The following is a 22,709-nucleotide window of genomic DNA, read 5'->3' as shown; positions in this document are numbered from 1 at the left end:
ACACACATCAAATATGTTAAAAAAAAATAAAATAAAATAAAAATCTTAAGGGTATGTTTGGAAAAGAAGAAAATGGCTTCTAAAAAATGTTTTCGAAAACATTTTCCTTTCAAGAAAACTGTCTTGGTTGCATTCCACAAAACTGTCTTGATGTGTTCGATTCATTTTCCAAAAAAAATAAGCATAATAATAATAATAATAATAATAATAATAATAATAATAATAATAATAATAATAATAATAATAATAATAATAATAATAATAATGAGATTGACCATTTTAATCCCTCAATTATACTAGAATAACCAACTTAGTGCCATTTGACCTCATTTAGTCCCTAAATTGTTTGTTTGGTGCATATTTTAGTCCCTCACCTCAAATAGCTATACAAATTAACGGTGATGGAATGGTAAATATGTAAACTCATCAATTTCCTTCCAAAACACACATCAAATATGTAAAAAAAATAAAAATAAAAATAAATAAATAAATAAAATAAAAATCTTAAGGGTATGTTTGGAAAAGAAGAAAATGGCTTCTAAAAAATGTTTTCGAAAACATTTTTCTTTCAAGAAAACTGTCTTGGTTGCATTCCACAAAACTGTCTTGATGTGTTCGATTCATTTTCCAAAAAAATTAATAATAATAATAATAATAATAATAATAATAATAATAATAATTATTATTATTATTATTATTATTATTATTTTTATTATTATTATTATTATTATTATTATTATTATTATTATTATTATTATTATTATTATTATTATTATTATTATTAAAACCCCACAATCGTCCACAACCAAAAGTCCAAATCCATCCCCTCAGCAATGGCAATTGGTGAAGAAAATGGATGGTTGGGCGGCGACGGTGGAAGCTCAACGTGGATATCAACGGCTGGCTGGGGCGGCGACGGTGAGATCTCGGTGTTGCGATCGATGGTGGCACTGGGCATGGCGTTCCGGAAAAACACCCCAATTTTTCATTGGCCAAGCACTCATTTTCCATTGATTTTTATTTTTTTCCCTTTTGCCAAACACTGGAAACCTGTGTAATTTTGCATATTCTCTTAATCTAGGATTATTGATTTACTTTCTTGCAAACAGAATAGTGGACTGACTAACACGGATCCTCGATCAGACAATCATTCAAATAGATAAACAGATATAGCATAACGCGGAAGACTAAGACAGAAAGTAAATCAACACATATGTTTGTTTACCCAGTTCGATACAGTGTGTATCTACATCTGGGGGACGATCACCGATGCGTCCAATCCACTAACTCGGAATCCAATGTACAAAGGTAGAGAAGAACAATCTCACCCAAGTGCTCCACACAAGGCCAGTACCCAGTCTACAAAGGTTTAGTGGATTGTTGAAGTTGGAGAAGCATGCATTCAGAAGTCCAATGCAATCCCTTCAATGGAGAGCTAACTCTGATGCAGTCCGCTTCAATGACGCAGTCCCACGTTGTTCCCACAACTGAGTGACCTTCGCGTCCAATTGTTTAAGCAGTGTTGATTCTTCTCAATTTCATCTTTGTAATCACCATGAACTCATTGTCTTGAGAAGAGGCATAAAACCAGAGATGTGTATCTTTTAGTATGGAGTGTTGCGGCTTCAATCAATGCAACCCTAACTTTTGAAAGTATATGTGTATATATACTTCTTAATTTGGACACTCTCCAAATATGATTCTAGTTGTAAAAGGTAGGACTTTGTGAATGAAAAGATCTTGAATCTTCAAGGAGATTTGGTCCATACCTCAAGAGATGATTCACTGATATTCTTTCCAAAATAATCATCTGATTACCGCTCTGCCAGCTTTTAGAAACTTTCCTTTATTAGACCTTCGGTAACTTGATCCAGAGATGCGTTTGTTGACACCACTGATCAATCAGTATTCTTCAAGGACGGTCAGACACCAAGCTAAACCCTATCTTAATTTTCCACAATAATATTGCCAATTATATGTTGGGGTTTTCTTTAAAAAATAAAACACTAACAACCTGAAAAATGATTTCACCCTAAGTCCAAAACATCAAGAAGTAATTTTGTTTTGTTTTTGTTTTTGTTTTTGTTTTTTTTGTAAATTTATTTAAATACTTTTTAACAAACAAAAATAGTCCTATAAGTCTATAACTAAATATTTTTAAAATGATTAAGGGAAGTTTAGAGAAGAGTAGTAATAAAGTGAAAAAAATTACAATACATTTAGAAGATGTTTGGTATTTTCCCATCAATTAAACTTCAGAAAAAATATTTTCAAGGAGTGTATTTGATAGAAATAACTTTGCAAGGAAAATTAATTAACACATTTGATGTTACACTAGAAACATAAGAATTAAGTTAAATAGAAAATTAATTAAGATGTTTAGTTCGCTTAATTATCTTTCCTAGGAAAACTTTTTATATCCCTAATATATCCTCACTATGTACAAATATTTAATAAAACATATCAAATAATTGATAGTTTAATAAATCACTTGTAAATTAATAAAAAAATACATAAAAAATTACAATTTGCAACAAGCTAAGAATATTCAAAATAAAAAATAATATGTATGTGAAAAAGTGTTGAGAAGGATAACTTTTTTTTTTTTTTTTAATAAACAGTGTTTTAATCTTTCTTAATGGTGTTGTGTTCAAAAAAAAAAATCAATATTTCTTTAATGGTTGAAGAGACAAATTTCTTATATTTACAAAAGACTCATTACCTGGCACCAGAGGAATAAATACGTAATTGGATAAATTTGGTACTTAGGAAAAAAAATTCGACCTCCCATATGCGGGATTTAATTTCTTTGATACTATAGAATTAGATTCTCATTGACCCGAACTTTCCTAAGTAGGGATGGCAACGGGGCGGGGGCGGGGGCGGGGAGTATACTCCCCGCGGGGAATTTGGCGGGGGACGAGGAATCCCCATCACCGATCAACCTATAGTCAAAGTCTCAAATTAATTTAATTTTTAAAAATACAAAAGGAAAAAAAATAAAATCCAAAGTCCTAATAGAGTTATTTTTTAAAATACGAGGGTCAAGAGTTTGAATAATAGTATAATACTTTCTAATTATTTATGTTTTACAGTTTTAGATTTTAATTTTATAAATTAAATTAAGTAGATTTAAGGCGATGGCTCTGTGGTTGTGAACAGTGTGAAGTAAATCAGTAATCTAATAAAAGTATAAAACTAAATAACTAATAATACATTTCCTAATTTCTAATATATATAATTTTATTTTATTTTCGGGGACGAGGCGGGGAGGGGTATCCCCGTCCCCGACGGGGATTTTAAAAACTTCCCCGTCCCCGTCTCCGTCCCCGTCCCTGATCCCCTGAATTTTTCCCCGTCCATGTCGCCGACCCCTCTGGGGACGGGGATCCCCGACGGGGACGGGGAACATTGCCATCCCTATTCCTAAGTCAAAGATTGCACTAAATGTGAGAATATTCTTCCCAACTTTTAAATTCTCAAAATAGTTCAAACTTTCCTGACTAATAAACAACCACTTAAGTCAAGCAAATTTTGATTCCCTTCAACTAGGGAAAAAAAAATCCTTAAACTTATAGTAATATTGTAATATGGTCTTTGAATTAAACATATTTTCAATTGGATTATTGAAAGGGTAAAAAAATGCAATTAGCAAATTTAACATATTACCATAATCTAGACAAGTCATAAACTTTTTAAAATGATTTGGCATTGAGTTGTGTATTTTTAGAATTGATGTAGTGTAACAACAACAACAACAACAACAACAACAACAATAACAACAACAACAACAACTTGGCTTCCATTGCATTAAAAGAGGAGAATTTTTGTCATTGTCCTTGTTCGGACAAAGATGAAGTCATCTTTGTCCAATTCGGAAGAAGGAAATTCAGATATGGGCGAATAATATCTTTTTGTTCATATTCCAATAAATTTATGCTATCATTGAATGTCAGCGAGACATAGGTTGCCGACGATGACAACTTAGCATTTTTTTTTTTCAATTTTTTAAAAAATTAATACTCCGTATCAAAATAAGATTATTATTATTATTATTATTATTATTATTATTATTATTATTATTATTGTTGTTGTTGTTGTTGTTATTGTTGTTGTTGTTGTTGTTGTTGTTGTTACACTACATCAATTCTAAAATACATAGTTAGCCCCAACATGTCAAATCACCTAAAAAAAAGCCATGGCATGTCTAGCGAGTAGGTTAAACTGCTAAAAATGCTCATTGCAATTGTTTTTAACAAGTTTAATTGTCTAATTGAACTTTGTTTACAAGTTTTAAGGGTCTAATTAAACTTTTTTTTTTTTTAAAAAAAAAAGAAGCTTTGGGAACCTGATTGAACTATTACTACTAATTTGAGCGCTTACTTAGACCCTTTTTTTTTTTTTTTGGTATCATTATTTCACCCAATTGTATCTTTCTTTTAATGAGAAATTGCAATTTTAAAAGTTTAATTTTTACATTATAAATCTAATTCATCCCTTTCAAATTTATAAATATGGTCTGATAGCAAAAATAGACAAGAAGTACAAGTTCTAACCATCACTACTTATATATCATGGTAAATAGAAAGATGAAAGTGTTCGAAAAAATAGCATAAAATGACATTTTAAGTGGTTATTTTATGGTATAAATATATGTGTCCACTTTTGGTTTGAGTTGGGTCAATGGGGATTCGGATTCTTCGTAGTGAGACGAAGAGATTGATATATTGTATGCTCAAAACGGATAATGGGTGAATGAGAAATTGATTCTCAAAGTAGACCAATGATATTTTGTTCAAAATTGTGGATGATTCTATCTTTTTGAGGATTAGAAAATGTCAAACTGCTAAAGACATTTGGAATGAGTTTATGCGAAATGGAGAAGGCGACAAACAGCTCAAAGAAAATAAGTTAACTATAGCCATGAAAAAGTTTGAAGGCTTTCGAATTGTCAATCGAGAATCGGTTTCCGAGATGGAAACATGATTCATGAAGTTGCTTGGTGAGATTGTTGGCTTAGACAAGGAGTTGATGAAAAAAAAATTAATCTCAAGATACTTCGTGGATTGACCAAGTCTTGGGAAATGAAGGTGATAGCCATGAGGGATCATCGTGATCTAAAGGCTACACCAACTGACAAACTATTCAGTGATCTAAAAGGCTACAAGTTCAAAAGGAAACCGAGACGTGAAGAGGATGAACCAAAGAGTGCTGCCTTGGTTGCTGACCAACAACCATCCACGTCATCAAGGTCAAACTCTAATCCCTCTGATTTTTTAACTGATGAGCAGTTTGCTATGTTTGTCACGAAATTTAAATGGTTTATGAGGAAGAACAATATTCAAGGAAGCACATCCACTCCATCTTCATCAAACCGGAGACATTCTGAGAGGTCAAACACCTCAAATAGTAAGGACTCTAAAGAGATTCAAAGTCTGTGCTACAATTGCTAGAAACCAGGCCACTTCAAGACTGACTGCCCGTACTTAATTGTGCAAAAACATCAAGAGCAATGGAGAAGTGCCAACTGGGACGACTTGACGAACACACTAGAGATCGAGTGGTAAATCTTCAAGGAACCATTCGAAAACCCACTCAAAAGGTGACATAAGGAGGAAAGCTTTGGTGATCGAAGAGTCAACCAGAAGCTCAACGAAGAGTCATACTCCTCCAGCTCTAGTTTAGAGAGAAAAAACTCAAGAATGAGAAGGAACTCATCTGCCTATTCATCAAAGAAGAATCAAAAGAAGAAATGTACTTAATAGTCAAGGATGATGGGGTAAACTCCCAATCTTCATTCGATTGTGAATCTAATTCTAGTGCTTGTGAAGATCCTATGGATTTGATTAATAAACTGATGAAGGACTTCAAGTGCATGAAAACACTCAATCTAAAATGATGGAAGAGAATGCTCGACTTTTGGCCGAATGCGAATCTTTCAAGAGTGTTGTGCTCAAAAACTGAAATAATAAGCATTATAGGTCAGTTCGAGAAAAAAGTTCTCTTACTCAATGAAGAGCATAAAGCAAGAGAAGTGAGAGATCACAAATTGCGTGAGGTCATAACTACCTTACCAATTCATCCAAGATGATGGATCGAATGATAGGTGAGCAAAGGCCAACTCTCCATCACATTTGAAATTAACCAAACTATCATACCCTTCAACCAGTGTGGTTTAAAGTCTGTATTTGTGAAAGGTTAATATACAATGCTCGAACCTTCAAAAGTTGTTGACAGATGAGTGTCAAATATGTCATATTTTGTAGGGTGTTTTAGTGGTCTTTATTGCCTTGTTTAAGTCCTTTTGGGTTGAATTGTGTGCTTAATTGCTTTATTTTCATATAAGTTACATTTGAGGATTAACATTGGAACACTTGTAAGATATTTGAGTAATTTGAAGACATTTGGAGGCAAGCAAATAGCAATGTGAAGAAAAAACATGAAAACTTGGGGGTTGTACGAGTTGTTGTACACTCATACACAACTTTGTACAGAGGGAATTGAAGCCGATGCCTGCACGACGGGAGCACGATCGTCGTGACTGTGGAATTAAATGAAGGCGTGCACGAACTTGTGCATGATCGTGCAACATTTGTGGCGGCTCCAGATTTGGCAGTTATAAATAGTAAGTGTCGGGACTCATTTGTTCATTAGCTTATGGAGACTTTCCATTAGTTTATTTTTACTTTCTCTCACTTCGAGACAAAGTTCTAAACTCTCTCTAATTGAGAGAGAAGATATTTCTAGGGTTCAAGAGGAATTGACAACTCTTCTTCAATCTTTGATCTTCTTCTTGCTTGATTGGGCTAACCTTTTAGATTGATTTCGAATTACATTTGAGCCAAGTATAATTTCTGAATTTTCTCTCTTTAATTCCATCATCCCTCTCTATTACTTTGCTCAATTGTTGTTGTCTTTCAATTTATACCAAGCTTGGCTAGAATTATCTCGTGAATTGGATTATATTTTCTTGTGATTGTGTATGAATTGATCAAGGTAGAATTGACTATATGTTTATATCTTGGTGGAAATGGAATTTGTATTGACTCTTTTATGAGGAATGTACACATCATGGAAGAGGCATAGGGATGAGTATGCTTACAAGAGATTGATGCATATTCTAGCCTCTTTCCACTTGCAATTCCTTCCTTAGATCCGAGAGGGCAAAGTCCGGAATGTGATGTAGGCAAAGTCCGGAATGTGATGTAGGCAAAGTGTTTGACAAAATGCCTCATAGGTGTAACATTGACACTTCGGTTCTCTATTACACCATGAGAGGCCATGAAGGCTTAAAATGGCCATGGTAATAGCAAACATCTCATATAAACCACAATTCATCACATAGCTTCAATTCTCGCAAAGACCTCTTCATTGCATATGACCAAGGGAATGCCTATCCAATTCACCTCATGTTGGGTGAGAGGGTGTCTATCCAATAGAGGTTAGGGCCATAGCTAAGGACCGAGGGATCATTTACCAAAGGATCGCACAAAGACCGAGCCAAGGTAGTGGGTGAGCGAGAGCGATCGCCACGGTCAGAAAGGGTGGATGGATCTAGAAGGTCGGCTCCCCATCATTCCATTGTGTAGAAGAGAACCACAAACATGTACGAATTGGTGGTGGAGCGGTTGCCGAAGAAAGTAGATGAGTTAGAAAAGAAATTGGAGGCAAGGGAGTAGTCATTGGAACCCGAGGTAAGGATGGCCGCATCAATGATCCCGAGTATAATGGGCTTCTAGCTATTAAGGCTTACACCAGGACCTCTGACCTGCAGATACACATGGCGCAATATAAGGCGGCTATGGTGATGGTTGAGGCAGACGATGCAGTCATGTGCAAGGCGTTCTGTCCACCTTGGATGAGACGACCTAGGATTGGTTCAATGCAATCCCAGATGGGTCAATACGAAGCTTCGTCGAGTTGTCAAACAACTTCTTGGAACATTTCTCTAATAACATTTAACTCAGGAAGTATTTCTCTCACCTATGCACCGTAAGATAGAGCAGATGTGTAACATCCCGTGTTACGGCCTCTAACCCAAACTAATTATTTAATTACTTACCCTTAAAAGAGAATTGAATTCCCTTAATTAATTAGGAAGGGTCCACCGTAGACCGTGGACCCTTATTCCTAAACCAAACCCTTAGTCCTATAAGGAATAGAATAAGTAAATATTCTGACCCCAGTTAGGACTCTTATATATATATATATATATATATATATATATATATATATATATATATATATATATATATATATATATATATATATATATATATATATATATATATATATATATATATATATATATAAGGACATAGGAGGCACCTAGAATTCACACCACAATAGATTCCACCACACAAGAATTCCCAAGAATTCCCCTATCACCAAACGTAGGAGAAATCAAGAAGAGGAGATCTTAGAGAAAGAACCTTAGTAGACAAGAATTCTAATTATGGCTAAGAGATAACCCATGTCTCAACAAAACCTATTTTCCTTGCTATAATCTTCTTCTTTGGCTCCTTTGATATGCAATTCCATGCTTGTGTCTTGATAAGGCTTTTATGATGATTATGAGATAATCTTGATGTTGATGAGATGATCTTGATATTTATGTGATCTTGATAATCTTGATGTTTATGAGGTGATCTTGATATTTATATGTTGATCTTGATGATCTTGATGTTCTTGATTTTAATTATGGCTAGAGCCCTAGGGTTAAATCGTGGATTTCGTATTGTGATATTCCTGGTATATTTGTGCAGGATTTTGCATGTTTGGGAATTGAGTCTTGATTATGTTTAGAAGTCGTGTTAGGATGTAATTAATGTGATTCTTGATTTTAATCCATTACTTGATTACATGGTGTCATCGTTTGTGTTTAAATGTGTCTAAACATGGTTTCGGGTTCCACGAAAGATCTCGGGACCGAATTATTACATAAGATTCAGTGGGGGGTAGGTGGGGGCAGGGGTACCCGCCACCCACCCGCTGCCCCAATAGGCCACCGGCAGCGGGTAGCCCGCAGCCTTGTGTTACGCCGCCGGCGGGCAGCCGGCCACCCGCTGGAAATTCCAATGTGGAATATGGTGGTTTTCCCCGTGTCCCGTGGTGTCCCATTGGACCCCGTTTGTCGTTCCTGAGTCTAGTTTGATGTTTCGGGTACCGTTCATAGGATAAAAGAGTCTTGTGTGTTACATGCTAGTCGAATTGGTATCCCGTTGGCCTACGTGAAAGATGTATGAACCCCTTAGGCATTTCTCTAGTAATGTGGTTGACCACGCAAAAGTTTTATATATATGTTTTCCCCCTCCCTATGTGTTAATGTGGGTTGCATGTGTTTGGCTAGGTGTTATGTGTGCACGATACCCCAATTGGTTGCGATCAATTGGCTATACAGGTAGTTGGATGGGTTGAGAACCATCGGCTGTTAACCAGGCCGGGTGCGATCGGTCAGGTATATAAATATAAATATATATATATATATATATATATATATATATATATATATATATATATATATATATATATATATATATATATATATATATATATATATATATATACACTTGCTATTCGGGTTGTGGTCCACCGTTTGGTTGCGATCAAACGTTACTATATGATCTGCGGTTCAACGATTGGTTGCGATCAATCCCCTTGTGCTCCGGTACAATGTAGGGTGCTTCAGGGCCTTGTCAGAGCTATATGTGCTGACCCTCATGTATGGGCATGCGATTGGTCCTGCGGCACCACCAAAGTGTGTTTACGTGTTGAGATAATGATTGAATACTGATATATTTGATGTGAAATAATCTGGTGACCTTAGGGTATATGCTAGTATCTTGATATGCGTGATTATATCTGCTGAATGTGCCTACCCTTACTTGTTGAGTCTATTCTCGGTTTTAAAGTAGAGTTTCATAAGTATATATCTCTTCCGGCTTCAAAATACTTCGGGGCCGTGTCAGAGCTATATGCGCTGACCCTCATGTATGGGCGTGCGATTGGTCCTGCGGCACCACCAAAGTGTGTTTACATGTTGAAATAATGATTGAATACTGATATATTTGATGTGAAATAATCTGGTGACCTTAGGGTATATGCTAGTATCTTGATATGCGTGATTATATCTGCTGAATGTGCCTACCCTTACTTGTTGAGTCTATTCTCAGTTTTAAAGTAGAGTTCCATAAGTATATATCTCTTCCGGCTTCAAAATGCTTCGGGGCCGTGTCAGAGCTATATGCGCTGATCCTCAGTATGGGCATGCGATTGGTCCTGCGGCACCACCAAAGTGTGTTTACGTGTTGAGATAATGATTGAATACTGATATATTTGATGTGAAATAATCTGGTGACCTTAGGGTATATGCTACTATCTTGATATCCGTGATTATATCTACTAAATGTGCCTACCCTTACTTGTTGAGTCTATTCTCGGTTTTAAAGTAGAGTTTCATAAGAGTATATCTCTTCCGGCTTCAAAATGCTTAGGGGCCGTGTCAGAGCTATATGCACTGACCCTCATGTATGGGCATGCGATTGGTCCTGCGGCACCACCAAAGTGTGTTTACGTGTTGAGATAATGATTGAATACTGATATATTTGATGTGAAATAATCTGGTGACCTTAGGGTATATGTTAGTATCTTGATATGCGTGATTATATCTGCTGAATGTGCCTACCCTTACTTGTTGAGTCTATTCTCGATTTTAAAGTAGAATTTCATAAGTATATATCTCTTCCGGCTTCAAAATGGTTTTCCTTTTATATATATATATATATATATATATATATATATATATATATATATATATATATATATATATATATATATATCTACCTATATTGTATTTTAACGCGTTAGAGTGGGTTACCAGCATTATTCGCTGAACAGATATATTTGGCTTTCAGGCACAGATGAGTAGCTCCGGAGCGCGCTAGAGGACCCGAGGCTTAGCTAGTTTAGTTCCTTATCGGCCTGCGTGCCATGATGATGTACTTGACATTAATTTAAGGATTCCTGATGTTTAGATAGTTAGCCTGTGCATCTGAGTTCTCCATGTAACACCCCCAGATTTTTTTGAAACTTTTAAAACTTATATAATAAAGGTAATACTTATTATTAATACCGAAATAGAGCATACTAAAAATCAGAGTTTGGGGTGCTATGCCACATCTGAGCTGGAGAACTCAGATGCACATGCTATACTAACTAAATATCCTCAAAGCAATGTCAATACATCATCATGGCACGCAGGCCGAAAGGACAACTATCTATCTAAGCTTCAGTTCTCTAGCACGCTCCGGAGTCTACTCATCTGTGCCTAAAAGCCAAATATATGTATTCAGCGAATAATGTTGGTAACCCACTCCAACGCGTTAAAATACTATATATATATATATATATATATATATATATATATATATATATATATATATATATATATATATATATATAAGAAAACCATTTTGAAGCAGGAAGATATATACTTAGGAGACTCTAGCTTTAAAACCAGGAATATACTCGACAATTAGGGATAAGCACATTCAGCAGTTATAATCAAGCATATAAAGACACTAGCATATATCCTAAGGTCATAGGTTAATTTCACATCATTCATATCATCATTCAATCAATATCTTATCATATAAGCACACTTTGGTGGCGCCACAGGACCAATTGCATGCCCATACATGAGGGTCAGCGCATATAGCGCTAACACGGCCCCGCAGCACCCTGCCTCGTACCGCAGCACGAAGGGGTTGACCGCAGCCAACCGATGAACCGCAGCTCATCAAAACGTTTGACCGCAACCTAAAAGTATATTTCTGACCGCAACCAGCTTATGAACCGCAACTCATGTAAAACGTTTGATCGCAACCAAACGGTGGACCGCAGCCCAAAAGTGTATTTCTGACTGCAGCCAGCTTATGAACCGCAGCTCATGTATAGCCAATTTGATCGCAACCAAATTGGGGTATCATGCACACATAACACATAGCAAGCACATGCAACCCACATTAACACATTTTGAAATGGGAGAAAACGTATAATGAAACCTATGTGTGGTCATCCACATACTAGGAATAATCCTAAGGGGTTCATACTTCTTTCACCTAGGCCAATGGGGTACCAATTCAATTAGCATGCAATATACAAGACTCTTTTATCCAACGAACAACACCCGAACCATCAAACTAGAGTTAAGCACGATAAACGGAGTCCGTTGGGACACCACGAGGGTCGGGGAAACATCAAAATGGGAAACCACCATCCCGAAGTGGGAAAAACTAGCGGGTGGCTGGCGGGTGGAGGACCACCCGGTGGCGGCGAAGTACTGGGCAACGGGTGCCCGGCGGGCAATCGCCTGCCCGCCGGCTGCCCGCTGCCGGTAACGCCCATTTGGGGCAGCGGGTAGGTGGCGGGTTCCCCTACCCCCCACTGACTCTTTTTCAATATATTGGTCCCGGGATCTTTTGTGGAACTCGAAATCATGTTTAGACACTTTTAAACATAAACGACGACACCACGTAGTCAAATAATGGATCAAAACCAAGAATCATACTGAACACATCCTAACACGACTTCTAATCATAGTTAACACCCGAACATGCGAAATCCCACCCAATTATATGAAGAATATCACAATACGAAATCCCCAATTTAACCTAGAGCTCTAATCATATTCAAATCATCAAAATCATAGTTTATCTTTAAAATCAAGATTTATCAAGAACATCACACAATTATCAAGATTCTCTTATAATCATCAAGATTATCAAGATCAACACCTAAGATCATCTCATCAATCATCAAGATCATATCATAATCATCATAAAAGATTTATCAAGACGCAAGGATATAGAGAAGGAGCCAAAGAAGAAGACTATAGCAAGGAAAATAGGTTTTGCTGAGACATGGGTTACCTCTTAGCCTTAATCAGAATCCTTGGCTATAAAGGGTCTTTCTCTAAGATCTCCTCTTCTTGATTTCTCCTATGGGAATTCTTGTGTGGTGAAAACTATTGTGGTATGACTTCTAGGTGCCTTCTATCCCCCTATTTATATATCTAAGAGTCCTAATTAGGGTCTGAATGGTATGGGTTTGCTAATTCTATTTCTTATAGGACTAAGGGATTGGTTTAGGGATAAGGGTCCGTGGTCTATGGTGGACCCTTTCTAATTAATTAATGGAATTTAATTCTCTTTTTAGGGTAAGTAATTAAATAATTAGTTTGGGTTAGAGGCCGTAACACGGGGTGTTACACTCCAGCTCAGATGTGGCATAGCATTGGCAGATGGAAGAAAGAGGTCAATAGCATGTATGACTTTGATTTGAAGGTAACAATCCTAGTAGAGGAGGCTGATGAGAAGAGCGAACTATTACCCAGAAGTAGAGGAGGCGGATAAGAAGAAATGTGAATATGAGGAAGGAAAGACAGGTGGAAAATTCGAGAAAACGGGTCTAACCAACCAGGTGTCGGGCTTGGCTCCATCAAAGAAGGGAGGTATGGATCACTTCTCAGAGGACCCCGTTTGGTTCTCTTGCGCCACTTAACCCCACTCACCCATCCGGTTAGCGTGATCCTGGATCACACTGAAGAAATGTGGATAGTGTAATTTCTAAAGGAATGCGTGAAAGTTTCACCAAACGTAAACCAAACCAAATACTGCTGGTTTCACTGATAGGTTGGCCACGATACTAACGAGTGTCACATTCTAAAGATATATAGAGAAGCTCATTCAGAGGTGATACTTTAGTCAGTTTGTGTAGCGCTTAGGATAGCAGGATCAACCCAAAAATGTGTGGCGGAAAGGTGAGGGCCCCAAGCCATCCACTACGAAAAAGAGGGTGTGTGACCAGATTACAGAGGAAAGAGACCAAGAGTCAGAGGAGGAACACGCGCAATGCAAAAAGCAAGTTATTCGTTGAGAAGTAGAAGATCAACAATAAGATTAATGTAATTACTGATTATGGTCCACCCATATCAATTTTGTTGATTTTTTAAAAAAAAAACTTGGTTCAATTTTAATTCACCGAGTCCTTCGTGTTAACAAAGTGGGAGGCCAAGGTCGTATCCTCGGCCACCATAGTTGAGGCATGTCCTAGGCCACCGTGATCGAGGCTTTTCCTCGGCCAATCAGAAAAAGGGTGACGTTGAGGCCGTTTCTTCGACCTCATTTGATCGAGGCATGTCCCTGGGAAAACAAATAATAAAAATAAAAATCATTCCCTAAGGATGTGAAGGTCAGACCATCCCCACTAGACGGATGTAGTGATTCCTTAGCTATAAAAGCACTGAAAGTGTTAGCTAATGGCTCGTTATTGCAGACCCACAATTCTAACGAGACTATGTGGTCCAACCCCTATGGCACCTAACGAGTAGTTGATACCATTGAAAAATAGTTAGTAATTTGCTCGATGGTATCCTTGGTGCCATATGCCCGAGTTCAAACCACGACAATTCGAAGTAGAATTTCGTGACTTTCCTAGACTACCAAAAAATAGACAAAAAAAAGCACAAAAACAAAAAAAAATAATTAATAATAAAAAAAAAAAAAAAAAAAAAAAAAAAAAAAAAAAAACCGCTGAGGACCAGCTTCAGCTATCAATCCTCGGCTACAGTTGTCGAGGACTCTCCTTGGACATGGTCGAGGCCAAGTCCTTAGCCTCTGGCCAAGGACCATCCTCAACCATATCCATGGCCGATGCCATGTCCCCAGCCTTCGATCAGGCCTCAATCGGCCATTTCGATCCCGCGTCGATGAAAAAATTAATAAAATAATAAAAAAGAAAGATATGTTTATTAAAAAATGATAATGTATTGTTAAAATAAAAATAATATTTTTTTAGTTCCTAGCCACTTCTTTACACTTGCAAGTAGGAGGGCAAGTGATAGAGATATCCGATGAGTTTGCACTTTCATTACTCCCTAGCTGACTCCGCTACACTCGCAGCTCGGGAGTTGGGGGTTGGTGATAGGATAATTAGTCAAGTACCCGACCCGACGCTCTTAGTCTAACCCGTCAAACCAATAAAGATAGTTAAACAGTAACAACAGGAGCAGAGCTGGTGGAACATTGCAAGAGCCCACGCACTCATTAAAAGCATCGCCTCATCAATGAGCAAGAGTGATTAAGGGCCAACACATTTATGGAGGAGAGTGCCTCAATTACTAAGGAGCCAGGGACTAGTCGTTGTAGTTATTAGGAGGCCGTTGCACTTACCATGTAATCGTTATTGTGATTTTATGTATTTTGATAATCTCGATTGACTGATTGACTTTCTAACTTAAACAATTCGTTGTTGATATCATAAGAACCCTAACCAATTGATCTAACCGATTTCCTGACTCACTCTACACTGTCCCACAGCTGCATGGTCTTCATGTCCACAGATTAGGCATTAGTGTTTTCTTCTCAAGTTCTTCTTCATAAAGTTTCAGAACATGTGTCTCGAGAAGAAGATGAATCAGAGTATATCTTTTAGAATATGGGGAGAGAATGTCAGTGATTCAAGTCCGGAATACTTCGAAGTAGTGTTACTTGTTAATCTTGAATCATCTCCTATATGTATATACTACTCTAACCAACTAGGTAAACAAGGTGAATGTCCATGTAGCAGATTATTGTATTACCCTCTGAGGTATAACAAAGTGTAAGGGCATTCTTGTAAAGACGCCTCAAGAGTAGTAACTGTTCTGCTAGATCAACGTGGATAAGTCAGTGAAGTCCAACGGATAGATTCAAAACGCTCTAGCGTAATGTCTGCTTGAATAGGTCTTCATTCTGAATACTGACAGACACCTAAACTAAAACCTATCTAATTTTGCCATAATAATTCAGCTAATTACAAGTTGGGGTTTAGACTTAAAACACTAACAAACTCCCCCTTTGACTATTATTTGGCAAAACAACTCGATAAAGACGAATTATACAGAATAACCAAATAAAACCAAGTAAAATAAGCAGTCACTAAACAAAAGATAATAAGTCATTTCCAAAGGACATATGTTCAAACATAATACAGACCCAAGAGACCACATGCACATAAGAAAACCAAAATAAATTTTACTCACCTTAAGTCTCAAGTAATCCCCCTTTGTGCAAATTAATAAACAAAGAAGATTATATCGCATGAGTATCTCCTCCACTCTCGGTCATGGGGGCAGCTTCAGCTTCAAATAGGCTCATTCTTAGTAGGATAGTGGCAAGCTCAGTTCGAGCAACGTCGAGTTGATGGTTCACAATTCGACTGTTAGTTTCAAGTTCAGCCACTTGTATATTCAACTGCTAGAAAACCTTAAATCTCTGACAAACAGAGTAACCTTCTCTTCATTCACATCAGGTATAGAAGAGTCAGTAGATGGGTTGACTAGTTTAACACCCTTCACATGTTTTTTTCCCTGGAGGCTTTCATTGACTTTGTAAACCCGGGAGGAACGAATAATCTCATGTCCAAGAGAACTCAAGCCTTGAGCTATCAAAATACCATAAATCATATTAGGATAGGGCAGCTTCACCTTTTGTTCCCTTGGATGGATGAATGTAAGGACATGCTCAAATATGTTGCGGCCAAGGTTGAAATTTTTCTTCGTTCCAATTCTGAAAAGAAAGGCAGCAAGGTCTTTTGTGACTGTGTAATGGTGAGCAGATGGAAGCCAGCAGTAGGTTGAAATGCGATGGAGAATGACAAATTTAGAACTCAAATCTACACTATAAGGAACATCTGTCTCTGTCGATGGCCATTGTGTAGATACTCCACCAGTAAGGGTTTTGGCAACAAAGTCCCAATTTGTGATCTATTCTTCCTCATTAGGATCAAACCCATAAAAGCTATTAATCACCTCAGGATTAAATTTGTATCATTTTCTCGAATGAAAATTTTTGTAGCATTTCTGACTAGTGGGATCATTGATTGTGTCAGTCAAATAGCAGTAGAATTCACATGCTCATTAAACGTACATCCTGAAGAAGAGGGATTATACCACACACAGAATTCATCTGATTGACATCATCATTCCTCTGAATGATTAGCTCACGCTTAAGCATAGATGGTTATTTCTCATTGGCTTCACCATTTACCATTACAGGAATATACTCTAATGTATCTACAACATCAGAAATCTCAGGAGTGACACGTCTCTTTCTCGCTGTCTTTGGCTTATTTTCTTTGGGAGGTGGAGGAGGAGCAGAAACAGGATCCTTTCCCTTAGTAGTCGATCTCAATTGTTTAAACACTTGCTGAACCAGAGGATTGACAAGATGAGGTCAAAAGATAGGAATCACTTCCCGAGTTTTTATCGTACTCAACGGATGACAAATTGGAAGTGCTAAATTGATTTGAGCTAGAGAATAAACTTCATTCTCATCACATACATGGTTCACAAAAGCTTGGTTTGCATAGGTTTGAGGTTGTAGAAGGCAAAGAGTACAATAAGTAAATGAATTCAATAGAGAAAAACAAGGAATAGAATTGCCCAATTATCACATGATGATTCTAGTGTCTAGGCCAAGGTTGTGACATTGCAATTTGTGTGATTCGAGCAAGGATTTACCAATGCCTTTCACCTCTTTGTCTACTAGGTCTTTTCTTGGTATAAAACACCTTTAAATAACTATGTTCCTAAGAAACATTTCATCGAACACCTTGTCTTCACCTTGTTCAAATCTTAGTCCTCTCGGAACTTTAAGAAGGGAAATACAAATGGCTTGGGGCTCCACTTGATCTAGCAATCTCTTGCCTAGAATAATCAAGGGAGCTTGGCCTTAACTCAGAAGATGCAATCAGTCCACCAATTGTAACAAGAACTCAATCATAATTGCAATGCAGAATCTAATTAAGCATTACATTTCACACTAGCGTCATACAATAGAATCACAATTCAATTCCTAAAAGAGATCTAGTCACTCATTGTAGCTTGATGAATCATCATAGGATCAAGGATCAATAAAAAATGCAATTAAAGTAAGAAAGCAAAAGAATTACCGTACCAAACTTGATTCCAAATGAAGATTCAATCTACAAGTTCCTCCTAGGATCAAGGAATTGTGTCAAGATTCCTTCACTCTAGAAGATCTTCAATCCAATGTTCTTGAGAGGCTAGAGAGGTGAAAAACCTAAATATTTCAAAACTAAGAACTCAAAATCTAAGAACTAAGAGTAAGTTGCTACAATATCTAAATCTAGCCCATATATAGCTTTGGCCTCCAAAATGATCTTCAAATTCGCGCTAGGACAAATCCACGAGCATGCCACGTTCGTGGTTCGCGCACTTAAACCATCCGGGTGCTCTTCTCCACGAGCGTGGATCCCGCTCGTGGACCCTACTATTCTCAGACCACAAGTTCACCACGATTGTGGTTCGTGTCCTGGACCTCACTATTTTCTATCCACGATCGTGGTCATGCCCTTTTTAGGTGTTCCACTTTGCTCTCTTCTCCGGTTGCTCCGATTCATACCCATATGCCTTCCTTTAAGCTCATGTCTCTTTATAAACACTAAAGTGCAAGATATAGTAGAGATTTGCAACACATTAGCACATTTATGCATATTTGACCATAAATCAACCACAAAGGATTACAATTAAGCACCAAACATCCCCATAAAGACCCTAATAAATGAGTGTCTTTGGCATTTATCACAAGTTTCTACACTTTAACTCTTGCTTGTCCTCGAGCAAGTTCTTAACTAAATTAAGAATAAATATGTGCCAAAGATACATCCAAGGAAAACTTAATCAATCAAATGGTCAATCAAGAAGAATGTGCAAGAAAACAGAGGGGATGAAATCCCTCATATCATCAAGCAAGTGTGTTAACCATGTGCCATACTATGCAACTCAGGTGCCTTGTTTCATCTTCTCACTATTGCATTGATTTCGTGGTCAATTGCTAGCAAGCCTTGCACACCTTTAGAATGAGTTTTCATACAACTAGCTATTCACCTACAAGTACAAAGACAACAAGAGTTCCTTGTAACTAAAAATAGTTGCTAGTGAGAGTAGTAACAATTTAAATACTCAAAAAAAAAGATAAAATAAAAATGAACAAAGTAAATTTCAAAAACAACAAGTAAATGATGGTGGTTAGACTCTATAACTTAAATGATTTCCCATGTTAACCCAAATGGGCTCACTACTCAAAACCGATGCCACTCTCCGACAACGGCGCCATTTGAAAGTTGGTTTTTAGTGACAGTGTAAAGTGAGTATCGTCCTCAAGGAGTGGTTAGAAAGGACTTGAGTTGAGAGGTGTTAAACACAAGATCATTGAGTGTTTGAAAGCTAACTGAAAAGAAATAAGTGATTACATTGAGAAACAAAATATAAAAGAGAGCAATTGATTAAGTAAAAGAAAATGTTAAAAAATGAGATTTAGATCAAATAACCTTGCTTAGATGCTTTTGAGTGTTCTAAGATTCTAAGTCAAGCAATGCTTAATAATGAAAGTGAGGGACTTAAGTAAGTGCTAACGCCATTCTCATGGACATTGGACTATCACCCAATTTCTAATCCCATTCTCATAGTAACTAGACTAGGTGAGGCAATTAATCAAACACTTGATGTACTCATTCCATTCCAACTCTCTTTTCTCAAAAGTAAGCTAGAAATGTGCATGATAGGTTTGGCTATGGTGAAACGCTATTCACATAGGTGAGGCACCAAATCTAATAACCTCTTGCAAAGTTGGGTCCTAACCAAACAAGAGTCAATACAATAATTCACCAATCTCGCAATCAAATTCATCCTAAAGACATTGCAAGACCTAGATTTGGCATATCAATTCATATTAGCATCCAGACAAAGAAATTCAATCTAAATCCCTAGATGTGTTTAACTACTCATAATTGAATTGACAAACTACAAAGCAATTGAAGTAATACAAATTGAATTCAACACTACAAGATGTGTAAGATACAAGAATACGAAATAGACAACTTAACTTTATTGAATTTGACAAAGTAAATCTAAAATTGAAGTTGAATTTGTAATTACATACGGTAATCTTCCTCTAAATCTTCCAATAGATGATGGATTACAATGGATATGAGTTCTAGGATGGTTTTTGTGGAGAGAAATATAGACGAGGAACTGAAAATTCAAAGATAAACTAAAAATAACGGCTCTAACTATTTATACTTTGGGAACCGTGCCAAAATAACCACCTTCAGAATGCATGGTCACGATAGACGTCACGCTATGAACTCCATCATGACCAAGCCCAGTGCCTCTCAGATAGCGAAGGGTCACGATAACCTTCACGGCATGAAGGTGATCGTGACCATTCAAACCAGCCTTAGCATAAAAAGTTCGTAAACAGAATAATAATCAAAATATAAAACTATTCATATGAATATTATGAAACATATAGTAAAATTTGACGATTTTAGATGAAAATTTTGCTTTTTAAAGGTATTTAGGAAGAAAAAGTTCGGAGAAAGAAAAAAAAAATTAAAATATACAAGTATTTATACGAATATTATGCAATATGTGGTAAAATTTGATGCTGATAGATGAAAAGTTTTTCGTAGGGGGCTTTCCAATACTGGGGGTTTTCTCTTTCTGCTCTGTGCTCTCTGTGCCTGTTGTAACACCCCGTGTTACGGCCCCTAAATTGAAATTAATTAAATTGTCACCCACCCTAAAAATGGAATTAAAATCCATTAATTATCTAAAGAGTGGTCCACCATGGTCCATGGGCCCTTATCCCTAAAACCAATCCCCTAGTCCTATAGGAAATAGAATTAGAAAACCCATACCACTTAGACCCTAATTAGGACTCTTAAATATATAAATAGGGACATAGGAGGCACCTAGATCTTACACCACAATAATCTCTCACCACACAAGAAGTTCCAAGAATTCCCTTAGGAGAAATCAAGAAAGAAGAAATCTTAAAGAAAGACCCTTCATAGCCAAGGAAATTAATTAAGGCTAAGAGGTAACCCAGGTCTCAACAAAACCTATTTTCTTCGCTATAATCTCCTTCTTTGGCCTCCCTCTATATTCTTGTGTCTTGATAAATTCTTCTATGTTAATTGTGATATGTTCTTGATGATTGATAAGGTGATTTATGTGCATTCTTGGTAATCTTGATGATCTTGATGTTGGAAAGAAGTTCTTGATATTGATGTGATAATTCTTGACGAATCTTGATATTTCTTGATGTTAAAGATAAAATATGATCTTGATGATTTGGGTGGGATTAGAGCCCTAGGTTGGATTGGGAATTTGTGTTGGGATGTTCTTGACATATATTGGGTGGGAATTCGCATGTTCGGGTGTTGTTTATATTTAGAAGTCGTAACAGGATGAGTCCTACGTGATTCTTGCTTTTGATCCGTTAATTGCCTACGTGGTGTCGTTATTCGCGTTTAAAAGTGTCTAAGCATGGTTTCGGGTTCCACAAAGGTTTCCGGGACGAATATATGAGAAAAGAGTCAGTGGGGGGTAGGTGGGGATAGGGGAACTCGCCACCTACCCGCTGCCCGAAGGACACTGCCCGGCAGCGGGCAGCCGCCTGCCCGCCGGCAACCCGCTGCCCGGAACAGTGCCCTCCGGCGGGCAGCCGGCGAGTGACCCCCACCCACCGGCTACCCGCTGGTCCGTACCCCACCCCGGGTCTTTGGCTTCCCCGTTTGATGTTCCCCGCTCCCCCATGGTGTCCCAACGGACCCCGTTCGTCGTGCTTGAGTCTAGTTTGATATTTTGGGTACCATTCGTAGGTTAAATGAGTCTTAGGAATTGCATGCTAGTGGAATTGGTAACCCGTAGACCTAGGCGGAAGTTGTATGAACCCTTAGGACTATTCTTAGTATGTGAATGACCACACGTAAGTTTATTTATATGTTTTCCCCTCCCAATATGTTAGTATGTGCTCCTATGTGTTATGTGTTACATGATCCCCCATTTTGGTTACAGATTAATTGGGCGATTCCCGGACTGAGGTTCGGAAGTCAGCTGAAGGCCGAATGGATTGTTCCCGGACTAAAGGTTCGGAAGTGGCTGAAGGCCAAATGGGTTGTTCCTGAGCTAAGGCTCAAAAGTTAGCTAAAGGCCGAATTGATTCACTTCTTGGGCTGCGGTCCACATGGGCCTCGGTGCTATGACCCACCGACCTGGACGCGCCAGGCGGTGTGTAGGGCCAATAAGCCGATGAAGGCTGTAGTCCACCGACCTGAGTAATCAGGCGGTGTGTAGGGCTACGGCTGGCTGCGATCCACCGAGTGATGGGACAGCGGTGTGTAGGGTCGTAGTCTCCGAGGATCTTCGCCCACCGACTGAGTCTAGCTCAGTGGTGTGTCGGGCTTGATCCGCTACGGTCCACCGACTGTACGCATCAACAGTGTGTAGGGTCGTAAGTCCCCCCTTGTAAAAGGGATCGCGGTCCACCGACTGTGCGCGTCAGCGGTGTGTCGGATCGTGGTCTGACGTTGAGTTCGTCAGCGGTTCTCAAAGGGCTGGTTGTGATCAACTCCCCTCATACCACGGTACTGAGGTAGGGTGCTGCGGGGCCGTGTTAATGCTATAATCATTAACCCTCATGTTCGGGGCATGCGATTGGTCCCGTGGCGCCATCAACGATTATGTGATATGAATGATGATTGAATGGTGATGTGTTTTAATCAAAAAGTGTTCTGTGACCTTAGATGCATATTCCTTATAATTCTATCTCTACTTAACCGTTTATCATTGTTTGATGTGC

The sequence above is a fragment of the Ipomoea nil genome, unplaced genomic scaffold, assembly GCF_001879475.1.
Source record: "Ipomoea nil cultivar Tokyo-kokei standard unplaced genomic scaffold, Asagao_1.1 scaffold3238, whole genome shotgun sequence".
In the NCBI taxonomy this organism is placed as follows: Eukaryota; Viridiplantae; Streptophyta; class Magnoliopsida; order Solanales; family Convolvulaceae; genus Ipomoea; species Ipomoea nil.
Note: the sequence above shows the minus strand (reverse complement) of the source record.